This window comes from Leptonychotes weddellii, chromosome 1, assembly GCF_054177405.1.
Source record: "Leptonychotes weddellii isolate Sample4059 chromosome 1, ASM5417740v2, whole genome shotgun sequence".
Taxonomy (NCBI): Eukaryota; Metazoa; Chordata; class Mammalia; order Carnivora; family Phocidae; genus Leptonychotes; species Leptonychotes weddellii.
Window position 1 is genome coordinate 96584654 of NC_138369.1, and position 16215 is coordinate 96600868.

The following is a 16215-nucleotide window of genomic DNA, read 5'->3' on the forward strand; positions in this document are numbered from 1 at the left end:
ACGCCTCACACCTCCCATTCCCCACCCCTCGCCAGATACAGGTCTTCAGTGACCTTAGAAATTTTCGTTTGATCGGGAGTGTCGTTTTTCAGAGGAAAACCCGCCCCCGCCCCGCTGCCCTCGTCCACGCCGGGAGAGCGCTTCCATCTGCGCTCGGACAGAACCGCCTCTCTGTGCCGCCCAGCACGTCCCATCCGAGGGCGCCCGGGCCGGGACACGCCCTCCCGCGCGGGGAGCAGCTTTCCCAGGGGTCTTGGGAGAGGCTCTGGCCTTTCCTAACGAGGGCCGGGAGCCTCCCCCGTGGGCTCGTTCCTGGCAGGCGCTCCCCCTCCCGGCGGGGAACCCCGATTTCCCCACCGCGGAGGGGAGGGACTCGCTTCTGCTCCCGGCACAGCCGCTCAGGCGGCCGGGGCCGGCGCATGCGTGGAGAGGGCCGCGTCCGCTCTGGGCTCCCCGGCTCCCGGGCTCCCGCGGCCGGCGGGCGGCGCATGCGTCAGCGGTGGGGCCGGGGGCAAGCCCGCGGAGAATGGAGCTGCGTGGGTCAGGCTCTCCTCCCGTTTCCTGGCTTCACCTCGGGGACGCTGCACCGTTGGAAGAGAGCCACAGAAAGCTAAAGGCACAGGCTCCTTACAGGGCATCTGCTTCATGCCTCCATTTTACAGATGAGGAAATTGATCCAAAGAAGGGGTGGGAAGTGACCAAAGCTGCCTTTCTGAATTCTGGCACCTGCGACCAGATCCAGCTCTTGTTGGCATGGTTTAGGTACTCCTTCAGTGAGCATTTATCAAGCTCCTGGATGCGGTGTGCTAAACGTATGTATGGTATGAAAGATAACCACGGATACATCAGAAGCAGTGTAACCATGGGTGCCCCAGACTTGGGCATAGAATGAACAGCCCTGGGTTTGATTTTGATGATTTGCCGGACTGCACCATGAGCTGCTTGGCCTTAGTCAAGTGGTTAACCTCTCTGAGCGGTAGTTTCCTGGCCTGCGTAAAGGAGATAAAATAGGACCTACCTGCTGGGTGGCAGAGTTTAAAAGATTTAAGGTGCACATTGCTTAGCATGGCCACTGCGCGGGGAAGGCATTCAAATGAGTGCTCATGCAATATTTTGAGAGGTAGCAGTGGTAGGCACAGAGGCGTTCATGAGACCATGACGATACTCGTTTCCAGACAGAAGTCATGCAGAACAAGAGGGAAGGTACTTTCCCCTGTGCAGCACCCGGGGAAACTCACACAGGGTGACATGACCTGGCACTACAGAGACAAGAGGAAATGGGCTCTGTTTATCTTTCCACCAGCTGCTCCCACCCACCCTCTCCTCTTCCTCCGTTTCCAACTCTCACTGTGACTCATGGTGGCTGCAGAGATACATCAGGCCCTCTTATCAGAGTGAAATGCGTTCTGCAAAGGTGGTTTAATTTATGTTTGAAGTCCTATTTTATTTCAGGGGCCTCTCCCCTCTTTTTGCAGGCAGGGTAGGCGCAAGAAGGAGCAATCGATTTAAGTGAAGAAGAAGGAACGGTGTTTAAGTACCTAAGGTGTCAGATTGAAGGAGTCTAGGATCAGAGATCATCAGAGTTGAAGATCATCTGGGACAACGCCCTCATGTTAATGAAGGAGCCTTGAAAAACTGTAAAAGGTAAAAAGACATCAAGCTTTAGATTCAAGTTAGAGAGCCCTCATTTTCTGTGTCCCCATAATTCATTCATCCATTCATGCTCACTGCTTTAGGGGTACATTATATACTGCCAGGTACAAGGTTCTGTCTCAGTAAGCAGAGAAAGGGAAAAGGAAAATAGGAACCCAGAAGGATTCCCAGCTTCTTTGTGCAGCTTCATGGATAGTGGTGCCATTTACTGTGATAGTGACTGGAGGAATAGAAGCTCCTCTGAGACGAAGATGGCATGTTTTGAACACATTTTCTTATGTGCATGGGACTTTCAGGGATGACCTCCAGAGTGCAGTTAAGAACATGGGTGCCAAGCCCCCCAGAGAGAGGCCTGGAAGTGCCCCCTGGGAAATAGTCAACACAGAGGTGGTCACTGAAGCTGGGGCTGGGCTGAGATGGTCCGGAGAGAGCAGGCCCAATGGGAAGATCATGGGATGGATGAGAAGTGAACCTGACAGATACCAGCTCCTAAGGGTCAAACAGGGGTCCTGAGGAGAGGGCAGAAAAGTGAGAAGAAAACTAGAAAAGAAAATGGCATCAAGCAGTCCAAATGAAGAGGTTCTCTAGGGTGAGGAAGTGATCAGGAGTGGGAAATGCCACAGAGATGCCCAGCACATGAACACTGGAATGTAACCATTGAGTTGGACAATGAGGAAGTCAAGTCATTGATGACTCGTGTGACCCCGGTTTCGGTGGGGTCATGAGACCAGAAACTGGGTCACAAAGGGTTAGAGGCAAATGGAGTCAGGGAAGAGGAGCAGCAGGGAGAGTGGGTATAGGTCACTGCTTCAGAGGAGTTGGTTGGGCAGAGAAGGGGAAATGACAACCGGGGAGGCGGGTAAGTTTTTTGTCAGTGTCTTTTTACTATGAGAAACTGAAACATGCTGACAGGGTAAAGTGAGGCAGGACGGGTCAATAGGGAGAAATAGAATTAGGTCTCAGTACAGCCTCCACAGAAGTGAATGGGAGGAGAAGGTATTCTGTCCCCATGTAATCCAAAGGCAGGATTCCTCTTCCTTCTTTTACTTCTACCATGTGAGAGGAAGCAATGCACTTGAAAGGCTTAGGGATGGACTTGAGGAGCTCTTCAAAACAAGCTTTGTCTGAGTCATGGATCTAGCCATGGCATCAATATGACTGCCAAATGCATTTAATTAACCTCATTTGCATGTGGAGCTGTGCTCAATGCCACCACAAATAATGTGACATAGATCCTGTTATTACCAGGTCTGTCAGGACTCTGGGTAACAAGTGACCGAAACCCAACTCTGACTAGCTAAACCAAAAATGGAATCCATTAGTTTGCTAAACTGGGTAGACTGGCTTTAGGTATGGTTAGATTTTAGGTGCTTAAAAGATGTTGTTAGGAATAATAGGGATTAAGACTAAAATTGGAGTTTTATGTATGAGAGGTCTAGAGAGGAAGAGAAGGGGGGGGCTTGTGGGGGGACAGAAGCAGCAGAACAAGACAAGAAGGAGGCCTAGGAGGAGCAATAGTACTGAGAAAGTAATGACTAACCCCACAGGTGTAAGAAGACCTTCTCCCCTGTTACCCCCTCCCCCCTAGAATTATGAGAGGGAGACCCTGGGTAGCCTTGCACTGGTCAGGCAGAAGGAGGCCCAGCATGGACTTCCCAACCTATGCTAGGCCCCTAATAGCCTAGACCCTACCCAGATGTAGCAGCAAGTCTGTGACCAGTTTTCCAGAGGTGAGCACTGTAACAAGGGGACTCAGTGATGTGGACTGCCAAGGAAACCCCTAGGTTCAGGACAGTTAGAAAGTCATGGCCAGAAGTCGGAAGCACCTGAGAGAGCAGAGAAGAGGCTAAATCAGCCAGGGAGTACCTTTGGGAGCAGTATCTCAGAATAGAGGATGGACCACCAACTCAACATCCACATAGAGGCTGGCAGGCCACCCAGGACAGGAAAAGTGGCCACTGAGATGGGCAGACAGCAGGCAGCTATGCTCCAGGACCATACAAGGCCAAGAGTTCCCTTTCTCTCAGTACCGTGAGGACACAGAAGCCACACACCACCCTACCTCTACCCTTTAGACCCTACAGGGTGATCAAAATATTTAAAAGTCCTTATAGGCTCAGGCACCAACCAGTCTGAATTGAGGTGGCCTGCTGTTCCAGCATTAACCCTATTGTTGACAGATTGTGAGGAGCTTGGGGAAAAGTCCCAGACGAGGGGCACTGGGGGTTGCTCAGGGAACTCAGGGTGGCACCTCTTTACCAACTGCCCCGGGCATATTTCAGTGTTGTATCAATCAGGTCAACCATAATGGTGGGTGTGGGTGAATATGAGCCAAACACCATCATCTTTACTGGTGAAGCAGGAGAAGGGCAAGGCCATCTGAGAAACTGAGCATGTTCTCAAAGGGGATATTGAAACTATTGATTAGACCAAGACTTAAACCAGTGTCTCCTCCTACTAACCAGTGCCTCCAGATTGATGGGGGCAAATGAGAAAAATCACATCTTATTGATATATCCACGTTGCTGTGTGTGCTGGATTTACCATCCATCTGCTTTCCTTTATGTCGGCTTCACTGTCAGGCAGCAGCTCCAAGCATTAGCAATCCCAAAGGGCAGAGCACATCTTTCTCAATAGTGCCGGCAACAGGCCCAGGGCATGTGCTCATTGGTCCAGCTTTATTCACGTACCCATCTCTGAACCAATCCCTAGTTGGCCAAGCCCAGGTCACATGACTGTTTCTCACCTCAGGGACTGAGAGTGGGGAGAGGCTTGGCTCCTCAAAGAAAATCAGGATGCTCTTAGTAGAAAATGAGGTACTGGTTTTGGGGCAGGCAGGAACATTGAGGCACACACCACTGGTGCCTTCTGGGATTTAACTTTCTAAAACTCAGGGAGAGTGGGGTGTCTCCACAGCATGAAATGAATTGTTACTTGAGCATTTATCCATAAATTGATCCGTGTAGATAACTAATATAGAAAAGCAATAAATCAAAGCAGAATTTTTCCCCTCTTAAATTTTTTTAGGATACTGATTAAATTGATTTTTTTTTTTTAAAGATTTTATTTATTTATTTGACAGAGAGAGACACAGTGAGAGAGGAAACACAAGCAAGGGGGAGCAGCAGGTTGAGGGAGAAGCAGACTCCCGCGGAGCAGGGAGCCCGATGTGGGGCTCGATCCCAGGACCCTGGGATCATGACCTGAGCCGAAGGCAGACGCTTAACGACTGAGCCACCCAGGCGCCCCTCAAGTCAGTGTTTTACTTGGTAAACATGTCTGAGACCATGCATCCCTGGCTGCTAAGCACCATGGCGGACAGGGCTAGAAAGGTAACAGCTTTATTTTGAGCAGGGGGCAAAGACAAGGCAGCACTTTATAGCTACATTGTAACTAGATCCTGCATCTAAATTGATTTTTAATAATTGAATTAGAGGAATATAATCAACTAAGTGTCCAGTATGGTTTAAAGCATAGTGCATTTCATAAATCCATTTAGAAAATTGTCTCTTCTCTTGTGAATGTGGAAACAACTGTCTTACTTTTTCCTCTGTGTATTATTTTCTCTTTTTAAAGCAAATCACCCTCTCCTAAGTCCTAGAGAAACTAGATAATTTGTTATTGCATGTAAAAAAAAAAAAAAAAGTTTTTTTGTAATAAATAAAAAGTTTAATTATCCAAGAAGAGATAGTAAAGGCAGCATCGGGTTTTCTTCACAGACTTTTATTTTCAATATCATAAAACACTCCACTCCGTAATTTTTTTTTTTAAGTCGGCTCTAAGTAAAAGGAGATAATTAAGTTTTCAGGAAAGGAAAAATAATCATCAGTTTTACTCTAAAATTTATGCTGTGTCTTTTTGGAAATAGTATTATTCCATAAGGGATATCTTAAAATTCACAATTTAAAAAATTTACATCTCAGAATTGAAAAACTCTCTGGAGGGGCGCCTGGGTGGCTCAGTCAGTTAAGCCTCTGCCTTCGGCTCAGGTCATGATCCTGGGGTCCTGGGATCGAGTCCCACGTCAGACTCCCTGCTCAGCGGGAAGCCTGTTTCTCCCTCTCCCTCTGCCTGCCACTCTGCCTACTTGTGATCTCTCTCTATCTCTCTGTCAAATAAATAAATAAAATCTTAAAAGAAAAAGAAAAAAACTCTTTGGAAAAAAAAGTCATTAATCACACTAAGTAGAAATAAACTCATTGTGCCCTGGTGTTTGAGTCACATGATTAATTCAGAAGGGGCTGGCTTTCTCTGCATGTGGAATCCTGGCATTCGTTTATTCATCAAATATTTATCATACCCTTATAGCTTCCCTGCTCTATGCTGGGCACTGGGGATGCAGAGATGAGTCAGACAGGCTCATGTCTGGGAAGGAAGGAGACAAGCGAGTAACAGGGAGGTCCACAGAGGTGTGCAGGCATGCTGAGGGCTTGTAGGAAGGAAAGTCGATTGATTTTTCAGCAGAGTGGATGGCTCAGAGGCTAGCTGGAATAATAAGCTGTCTGAAGGCTTTGCATTTCTCACACTGACCAGAGCTGTGCTGGGGAAGTATTTATAGACCTTTTTTTTTTTGGCCCTGGCTAAGATGGAGGACATTTGGAAATCCTCTTTGGCAGCCCTGAGGCAGCTGGGCTGTGTGTCAGCTAAGAAATGAGGACTCCTGGTCATCCTAGCACCTCAGTATGTGTGCTCTGGCCTTGCCTGCCTAGGCCATGGGAGTTCCGGTCCCCCATTCAACATATTCAACATTCCGTCACCATTGAGCCACCGCCATGGGCTAGACCCTGTTCAAGCGAAGCGGACTACAATCTCAGGTAGCTTACTTCTAGAGGAAGGGAGGGGGACAAATAGTGTATCAAAGTGGCGATAGATATACTATAAGGAAAAACAAAGCAAGAATGACAGGACAGGGAATGTTGGGGATATATAATACAAAATAGGATCTTTAGGAGATTCAGCCTAAATTCAGTTTGCCCAGTTCCCTGGGCCCCCAAGAACTGTGGCTGGTGGTACATTAGGAGCCCACCAAAGAAAGTGGCAAGCTGCCTGACCCCAGAATTCCCGAGAAGTGGCCAGCTCAGGCTAACACAGGCTGGTGTGCGTACCCACCCTGTCACCAAAGAGTTTCCTCATCTGGCGAATGGATCTGGTATAGCCAGAGCCTGGCAGCTCATGCCTGGGGAAGCGATGGGATATTTATTCTAGAGGTGAGAGGAAGGTTTATACCTTGATAGTGTCTAGGGGAGAAGGGCCATCCAGCTCCCCAAAAAGAACTTTGGCAAAGAGAAGATAAAAGGTCAAGGGCTGGGCCAAGAGTGCTGGGGCCCAGTCTGGTTGAAGGCCCCCACTCGAAAGGAAGTGTCAGTCAGGAGGGGGGCAGATGCCAGGTCATTAGAATGGGCTAGAAGGGACACCCGTGTTGGGGCAAGAACAAGGAGGCACAGACCCCACCATACTGGTTATCAGGCTAGGGGGCAGAATAAGAACTCAGGGTCAGGACCTTTAGGCTGGAGCAGAGAGCTGGCGTAGGGTGGCCAGGTGTGGAGGCCTTGGGAAGAAGTCAAGTGTTTTGTGTTTATCTACTAACACTGGCTTAGGTGGCTCTTGATTATAGCCAAGTCTTGCTTATTCCGTCATCTGTATAAGCACCACAGTGCTTTTAACCATGAGCCAGATAACACCGAAATAAATTGTAGTTCTGTTGGGAGGGCACCTAGGGAGAGAAGGAAGGTGAAGAGGCAAGGAATCTCCAATATTTTGTGCCTAAAGCGTAACTGCAGTAGAAACCAAGTAGAAAGAGACTTAGGCCCCTAGGGAGGATAAAAGTACGTACAATAAACTGACCAGCACAGCATGCTCTCCTGTATGGACGCCAGGACCAGAACAACTTGTCATGTTGCCACTTTGATCATGGGATTTGGATCAAAAAGAACATGGGATTTGGACTTTGCTCTGGGGCTTGGCCCTGGTCTCTGCCACCTGTCAGCTGTATGACCTTGGGTAAGTGACTTGATGCTCTGAGCCTTCGTTTCTTCATCTGGGTAGTGGAAGGGTACAAGCTGGAGCCTGTGCTAAGATTCAGTCATGTCTGGCGAGCCAGTGGGAAACCCCACAGGGATCACGCAATCTGCCTTTCTTGAAGAGCTGCAAGGAGCCAAGTCCAGTGAGCTCACCAAGTGGAGAAGTGTCCGTGTCGGAGAAAGGAGTAGTTTTGAGAACCCATGGTAACAATGGCTGAATCTCTCCCCGGCCCTCCCCATGCTGGATCCATGGGATTCCTGGACAGAGCTGTCACTAAAAGCTAACGGGATTACTTACTACATACTCTATAAGACACTGAGATACAGGGTCACTGTGATGAGCACCCCCATAAAGGAGCATAACAGGAGAGAGAATCATTTCCATGGGCAGCTTTGCCAGAGAAGGACGGCAGAGCAGGGAAGGGGCCGTGCCTGGCACCTGGGCACGGATTTGTTGGTGAGTACATGCAAGGTGCCTCCCCCCAGGGACTCCCCAAAAGTACAGGGGGCAAGATACTTTGCTGGGATTAACTCCTAGCTGAGAGATGGTGGGAACAAATACTTGGATTCTTGGTCTTGTGGCTTCATTTGCCCACCACCAGGTGAGAGACTCTTGGTTGAGAGTAAGGACGTTCCCATGCATGAGCCTGGACGTGGCAAGAACACAGTAAATGTCAGATCCAGATCCCCTTCAGAAGCCACGTAAGGGACCCAACGGAGCTCTTGGGGGACTGTTCAGGACATGTCCTGGTGAGTTTGGGGATTAAAACAGCATTCCCAGGGCAAAGACTGTTAATCAAAAAGTAACCTAGTATGTATGTTTGAGCACTTACTATGTGCCAGTAAGGTGTACATGCTAAGAGGGATTTGAATTATCCTTTTCTCATCACTTGGCAGTTTACAAACTACCCTGATACACATTTTATTCCCATTAGTCTTCACGACAACCTAACAATGTAGGATCCCCATTTACAGATTGGGAGATGGAGTTTCAAAGAAGTCAAGTAATGTCTCCATAATAATCTAGCCAATAAGGGGTGCGACTGGACTCTCTTTCTTTGGAGACCAACAAATGAAAGAATGAGGGGGAAACCCAGCAAACACAGAAACCTGAAGTTCTCATTGGAAGAGCTGGAGAGAAAGACAGGTCTTTGTGGCTGGACATCCGGAAGAGGTCAGCTGGGACTGGAGCTGGATCTAACCAGGGGGTGGAAGGCACTGGCGGGGAAGGGGGATAGGACATGGGAGACAGGATGTAGAAAAGGAGGCAGCACGCACGTGGGGGAGGGCAGGCTCCTGGTGCTGGTCCTGGAGCTGCCCCGGCTCATCCCATTTCAGAGACTTTTTAAGGCCTTTCAAAAAGAAACTCCAACTTACTCCCCCAGAGTCTTTGGAAGTCACACCGGAGGCTTTGTCCCTGTTGCAGTGTCTGGACCATCCAAATCACCTCTCATGACTTCGGCGACTGCTGGTCTCGGGGTCTGTATCCCTGTCATTTCTAAGTCTTCTTGGAGAATTATTTATGACATTCTAAAAGTATGCAAAGCCACATGTGGAAATGTGCCAATATGAGAATATTAGCCAGAAATTATGCTCATTCCAAATTGCAGGAAAAAACCCAGGAGACAGGAAAAGGAATGAGCCTTTATGGGCCAGACTTTACTGGCACCTTTCACGTTCATGGTCCCTTCTAATATTCATTACAGCGTAATGTGGAAGATGAGATCAATTCCATTTGGCAATGAAGGAAACAGATGTTCAGAGAGGTAAAGTGACTTGGCCAATGTCACACAGCTAATAAGTGGCAAACCTAGGGTTTGCATCCAGGTCTGACTTCGGAGTACTATATTTTCCAATATACCACAATGTATAGCTTGTGGAATTCAGGTGGAACTGAGGGGACCAAGAAACACAGTTTAGTTGACAGTACAATTTTTTATCCTATTTTTTTTTTATTAATTCAAGTTTAAAGACCATGCAGTTTCCAAATTACCAGCTTCAGAAAGTTCTTACGTCATTGAGGTACTCAGGATTCAAAGACAGTGCCCTATCAAAAACGGGGCCCACCTTGCACTGGGTAGAGAATGAGGAGGAGATTTTCAGGGAAACCTATCCCATTTCCTCAAACTCCGTGTAGTACAAATGCCAAAGTTTGACACATCCTGACCGCTTTACTTTCCTTGGCAGCTCCAACTCTGATGAAGGAGTAAGAAATATGCCTCCCCCTTGACAGGAAGAATGTGTGAAATGAAGGACCTCAGGTGCTACGCTGGTTTTTGACAGTCCCTCAGAAGAAAGCACTTCCTGCCTGTTCTATTCAATCCCAGTCCAGGTGAGTCACCACATTTTCAGTCAGGCGAGTATTTTAAGGCATGAGAAATCTAAGCTGGAACCAGCAGAGAAAGCTGAGGGATGGATCATCACCATTAGCTTTGATGAGGACTTGTTGTCATGGTGCCAGGAAGATCATTTCCACTGAGAGTCCCACTCCCCGCTGTTTTGCTGGCCTGTTTGACGTGGGAGACTGGTGGCCTCCCTGATGCAGGCGTGGGGCATGGCCACGGGCATGGGCACATATGTGCACCTGGAGCGGACACCCCCCCAGCAGGCTCACGTTGGCTATCTGGGTCATGGTTAAAAGGCTGTGCTCTAGATGAGCTGGTGGGGAGCCAGCAGGACCCCTCCCCCACCTCCTGTGACAGCGCCTGACGTTTTGGAGCAGACTCCGCAAGGGCCTGAACCACCTCCACCTCTGCCCTCTGGTTCAGCATTTGGCTCTGCAGAATGCCACCCCCGGCAGCCTCTTCTGCTGGTATCTACACTGCAAAGCTCTGTGCTATCTCTTCTGATGGGGACCAAGTGACTAGCTTTGAGCAGAAATGCAGGTTGTGTCGTAGCCCTGTGGGGTGAACCACACGGTAGGAGCCATCAGGATGAGCTGTGCTCCTTGCTCAGACTTCCCACTGGGCTGCTTCCCTGTCTCCTGCCCTTACCTGGTCTCGAGACTGCAGTGACGATGGGGTGGGGATGGGGAACAACCTTGCTCTATAGTTTCTTCTGAATCCCCTTAATTAAGCTTTCACATGGATGCAAGAAACAAGCAAGCTCCATCCCCGGGCCCAGTGGTCATCTCCCCCCAGATTCTGACTCAGAGGCGTGGGGCAGGCTTATTTTTATTAAGGGCCCAAGTAATTCAATTGCAGGTGGTCCCAGACCACACTTTGAGAAACACTGGGGCAGAAATAAGTCAGCAAGTGTATGAGATACATCTGGTGTGAGTGGTAATTCATCTAGTTTCTTAAGATAGTATTATGGGCTAAATTGTGACTCCCCGCCCCCCGAATTTGTACATTGAAGTCCTGCCTCCCAGTACCTCAGAATGTGACTGCATTTGGAGATAGGGCCTTTCAAGAGGTAATTAAATGAAAAATAAGGTCACTGGGATGGACCCTGATCCAATATGAGTGGTGTCCTTACAAGGAGAGATTAGGACACAGACACCCACAGAGGTAAGAGCATGCGAGGACACAGTAAGAAGACAGCCATATGCGGGCGCCTGGGTGGCTCAGTTGGTTGGGCGACTGCCTTCGGCTCGGGTCGTGATCCTGGAGTCCCGGGATCGAGTCCCGCATCGGGCTCCCTGCTCGGCACGGGGTCTGCTTCTCCCTCTGGCCCTCCTCCCTCTCATGCTCTCTGTCTCTCATTCTCTCTCTCTCAAATGAATAAATAGAATCTTTGAAAAAAAGGAAAAAAAAAAAAAAAAAAGAAGACAGCCATATGCAAACCAAGGAGAGAGGCCTCAGAATTTGGGAGCTTGAGAAAGATAATACAGTGCGTGTATTCCAGCTACCTAACATCCTACAGCATCTGCAACAGTATCCTGCAATCAAACACGCTAATATTTCTGTAGGGAAATGTATATGTTGTATAAATAAAGACCATAAGTAACCTAATATCGACTCAAGACAGGTTTTGGGGCCAAGTGAATTTATTTCAGGTCAAGTTTTGTTGTCAAACGAGTTATAAATCCAATTTTTGGTATTTGGAGCTTAGAGGGTTTTGAAATTGTGGACCCATATTGTCCCTGTCCTACAGATGAAGAAACTGAGGCACAGGGAGATAAAACAACTTATCCACATTCATTAACTCATGGGAGGTGGGGTTGGGCTCCCACCCACATCTGCCTGGCTGTGCCCCTCAGTACTGCCCACCTCTCAGGGCATGCCATGTCTGCAAAATAGTCACCAGGCTGGCAGCCTCGCTGTGAGGACAAGATACAGTGTAGGTTGAGTTCTGTGATGGGTGGAATTGTGTTTCCTCCCCAAAGTCATATGTTGAGATCCTAACTCTACTACCTCAGAATTTAACCTTATGTGGAAATAGGGTCATTGCAGATATAATTAGTTAAATTAAGATGAAGCCATTAAGGTGAGCCCTAATTCAATATGACTGGTGTCCTTATTAAAAAAAGAAATTTGGACACAGAGGGGTACTCAGGGAGAATGTCATGTAAATACATAATGCAGAGATCAGGGAGATGTTTCTCCAAGCCAAGGCGTGCCCAGGATGGCCAGCAACATGCCAGAAGCTAGGAGAGAAGGGTGGGACGTTCATCTCGCTGAGCCTTCAGAAGGAAGTTACACGGCCGATACCTTGCTCTCAAACTTCTGGCCTCCAGAACGTGAGGCAGATTGGTGTTCAGGGCCCCCAGTGTGTGGAACTTTGTCACAACCACCCTAGCAAACGAATTTACATTCTTCACACAGGTCCCGGATTTCAAGTGGGAGACCAATAAAGGGTAGCTAACCTAGTTACTACCTTTATTACGGAGGCTGCAGGAGATAAAGCCCGTGAGTGAGATGAGTTCTAAGGCCTCCTCCAAGTTTTGGGTCTAATTTTCTATGTTGACACCATGAGGATAGCCCAGCTCCCCTTGCCACTTGCCCCAATGGTCCGGTTCTTACGGCATTTCTTTGCTTTTTTAAAGGATGGGCTCATGTAAAGGTGGTCTTAAAAGCAAAACAAAACAAAGCAAAGAATGTCTCTTACGCCAATGTGGGTTACGTCTGTGTATGTTAAAAATGAAACCATGTGGGCCCTAATTTCCCTTTGGATGTTCCTACTTGCATCATGAACTCAGTCAGACGTGGGTTTTCTGAATCCCTTACACTTGTGCCTTCAGATCTGCCAAGTTTAACCCACAGTATGTGTTTGGGCTACAAATTCTGCAGGGGAAAGCAGAAAGCTAAGTTAGAGGCGGTTTTCTGTGAGTTAAGAGTGTATCGCTGAAACCCTATGTTGGCCTAGAAATGTGGGTTCTTTGTGTGGCAATGTGTCCCCTCATTGCCATTTTACTGAACAGATAAAAGCTTCTTTAAGAAAGTATAAAAGACTGATGAATGCTTTTTCCGTTCGTACAACAAGGTGTGGTTGGCCCAGTGTAGAGAAGAAGGTAAAAATGCTAAACTGTTTTCTTCAGCCTTTAGTGATGGGATCCCCCATTGTTGAGCTGGTTTGGACCTTTAGACGGCTGCCTTGAAGATGTCTTTTCATCTTCATGTCATGTCAATTTCAGGAAATGATCTGCTGTAGGTGGAGTGTGGCCCCCAACTCCCCATCCGTGGAAATAGGACCTTAATGGCGTGAGCGTTCAAAGAATGAGCTTCAGGTTTTCTTCTGACATCCATTTGCAGTTGTTTTGCAACTCCCTGTCAGCCCTCAGCCTCTGTCCAGCAGGCTGCTTCCAACGGCTTTCCTCAGCAAGCTGAGGGGCCTCCCTTGTCTCCCTCAGCCCCGGCGCAGAGCCAGAGGTGTGTGAGCATTGGCTTAAGGCTTTCCATCTTTGCTCCTTGTTCCTGGTTCTCCTTCCACCAACTTTAGGAGAAGTAGGCCTTTTCCTATCACAGATGCAGCCCCAGTGGAATTCTGTTAGGATATCAGTATGGTTGCAGGGTGGGAGGTGACACTTTGGGGATTTCATGGTTGGCGACTCTATCCAGTGTTATCGGGAGAGATTTAATTAAGCCAGAGTAACTGCCTAATAGATAGATGCTCCGGAGTAGAGACCACATCTTGTTCATTTGTGAATCCTTAGGGCCTAGCTCCGAGCTTGGCACATGGTAGGTGTTCAATAAAATTATTTGTTGAATGAATGAATCTTGATTTTCTTTCTTTATCAGATAGGTGTCTGACACGTGTTAAGTCCAACAATCATGGCCACAAACAAGGTTAGAGAATGCTTCTGTTACATCATAATAGCTCTCATGGGTCATGTCCAACGAAAAGGTCCTGAGGCCAAGGGGCAGAGGACAGAGGCCCAGGTCTGGTTCCACCATTGTCCTTGAGACCCTAGGATCTCAGCCTCCCTGTGCCTCAGTATCCTCCACTGAAACACAGACATTGTAATATCTGCTCTGCCTGCCTCACTGGATGATTATGAGAACATGACAAGAGAATGGATATGAAAATTTTCTGAAAATTTCAAAGACCATGCCAAGGATATTATTTTTATTATCATTTCTTTTATTACAGATATTTGTACAGTTGTGTTGCTCATAATTATTTTTGATTTCTTCAGCTTCCTTTCTACATGCTCGTGTTCAAGGATCAAAGTCTGGATTACCTCCTACCCCAGATAAAGGGATACCCATCTTGGTAGTCCAGGCACTGCCAAGAGCCAGCTTGCTTGGAGCTCAATTGTCTGCTTGGTCAGCAAACATTCCTGCATCACAGATGGCAGGTGGCAAGTTAAGTCACTGAAGACTAGTTGACATAGAGTTGCCCCCTGATGCCATTCCCGTGCCCGAAGCCACAGGAAACAGAAATAGTAGGGACTTCTCCCCAAGGGACTGTGCTCCTTGACATTACCACTAGCCCATCAGAGAGCCCTCAGTCCCCATTCTGTCTAGAATAGGCCAGTGGGGAGGTGACTTGTGGGAAGCAGCCAGCCAGTGGCCCACAGAGCCCAGGTGGGAAGCCTAGCCTCCAGACTTCATTCCCCCTGCCTCTCGATGGATGGATCGAGGCCCTAGTAGAAAGTGCTGTACCTCCTCTTGTTTCCTGTTGCTAAGGCAACTGGGTGAACATAAAACAGAAACAGCCCACGTGGTCTTGCTGCCTCTACCCACACGGTCATCTCATCCAGAAAGCCACAGTCAGGCGGATAGATTTGGGCCAAGCATGTGTTTGGGGGTGAGGAACCCCCGGAGGAGAAACACCGGAGCTGTGTGGCAGTCGATATTCTCTGAACACTCTTCCCGGGTAGACAAGATGTTGAAGCCAGGAAGTGGTGGGGTGTAGAGAGTGAGGAGTTGAAATGGCTGGAGTGTGCCAGTTGGCAGAATGTGACAAGGGTTGAAATTGTCCTAGGCCTGGGTTCTAGCTGCCTGTCCTTAGTTACAGAATGAGAGAGCAGGGGGCATGACCACTAACCCTCATCTCTGAAATCTGTGCCTCTAGCTTTCCTGCTTTCCCCCAAGAGAGGCCCTTCTGAGCTTTTAGACAAGGGTCTTTCTTAAGGAGCAATGCAAAACTGTAGGGATAAGGGCAAGGCCATCTGAGAACCAGGCAGCTCTCAGCACGGGGCCACAGAGCTGGGAGACAGTCACATGAGAGGAGTGCAGGGCAGACCATCCCACAGATATCCACCCAAGGCCTCCCTCCAACTTCAAGTGTCAACTCAATGATGACCTTCTCCAAAAGCCTCTCAAATCCACCCAGACAGGCAATAACACTGTCATCCTCTCTATTCTCCCATATTTTCATCTGCACCTCCCTGTGCACTCAGCACCTGTTTTGACCACGTACTCACCCTTTGAATGACTTTTATTGCACACATACTAATATATGCTCAGTGAAGGAAAAGTCAGAAATGCAGATGCCCACAAAGAAGAAAATAAAAACCACTCTTAAACCTGCCACCTGGAGATCATCACTGCTGATGTTTGGGGTGTTAGCACTATTTAGGCTCATGTCTTTTTTTTCTGCCTACGTTCAGCTCATCAAAAGCCAAGTCCACACCTGGCCCCCTCTGTAGGCTCTCAGCTGCCATGATGCTTCCCATTCAACAGTGGGTGAATAAACAAATGGAGGAGTGGACAGAAGGACGGAGAAAAGGTTCTCCTACCCAACAAAAGACCTAAAAAGGGAAGAGAAGGTCACATGCAGCCCCCTCCCCTCCCCTCCACTCCCATCAGAGCGGAATCAATGCCAGGAAGTGAGCGGTGCACAGAGAATGGGCCAGACCTGCACAATGATCATTAGTGGAAAGACAGAGATCTCTGCTGTGTAACTTGGAAATGTTGGCCGTGGCTTAAGGGAAAAGAGGATTCATGGAAATCGCCAAGTCAAGGTCGCCACATGTGTGCAGTATTTTAGGCTCAGCAAGCAATCTGGCAAATTCAAAGCCTCTCGTAAATGACTTCCAAGAAATCTGCTTTTAGCCCCGCCATTGACAGGGGAGCACATCCCTATGACTTGCCCCTCACTGGGTTGAAGATGATCATTGATTTATCTGGAGCAGAAACAGCAGGATTCCACATCA

The 16215-nt window shown here is 48.2% G+C and overlaps 1 long non-coding RNA gene and 1 other non-coding gene across 5 annotated transcripts in view; one reads left to right on the plus strand and one right to left on the minus strand.

Annotated features, from left to right (window-relative positions):
- The window catches only part of LOC115938481 (uncharacterized), a 23190-nt gene extending 8983 nt beyond the window's left edge, over positions 1 to 14207 (plus strand). The window contains exons 1-5 of one of the 4 annotated variants that reach the window (XR_014147735.1): positions 195 to 812; positions 1476 to 8423; positions 8649 to 8847; positions 9861 to 10005; positions 11404 to 14206. This is a non-coding gene — a long non-coding RNA (uncharacterized LOC115938481). Of the gene's footprint in view, positions 1 to 193; positions 813 to 1475; positions 8848 to 9860; positions 10006 to 11403 lie in introns of those variants that run through there. The other 3 variants (XR_014147733.1, XR_014147736.1, XR_014147734.1) reach the window with 3 other exon arrangements.
- Positions 4929 to 5059, minus strand: LOC115938482 (small nucleolar RNA SNORA63). Its single transcript, XR_004073583.2, has one exon. It is a non-coding gene; the product is annotated as a small nucleolar RNA SNORA63 (small nucleolar RNA).
- Positions 14208 to 16215: the final 2008 nt, after the last annotated feature.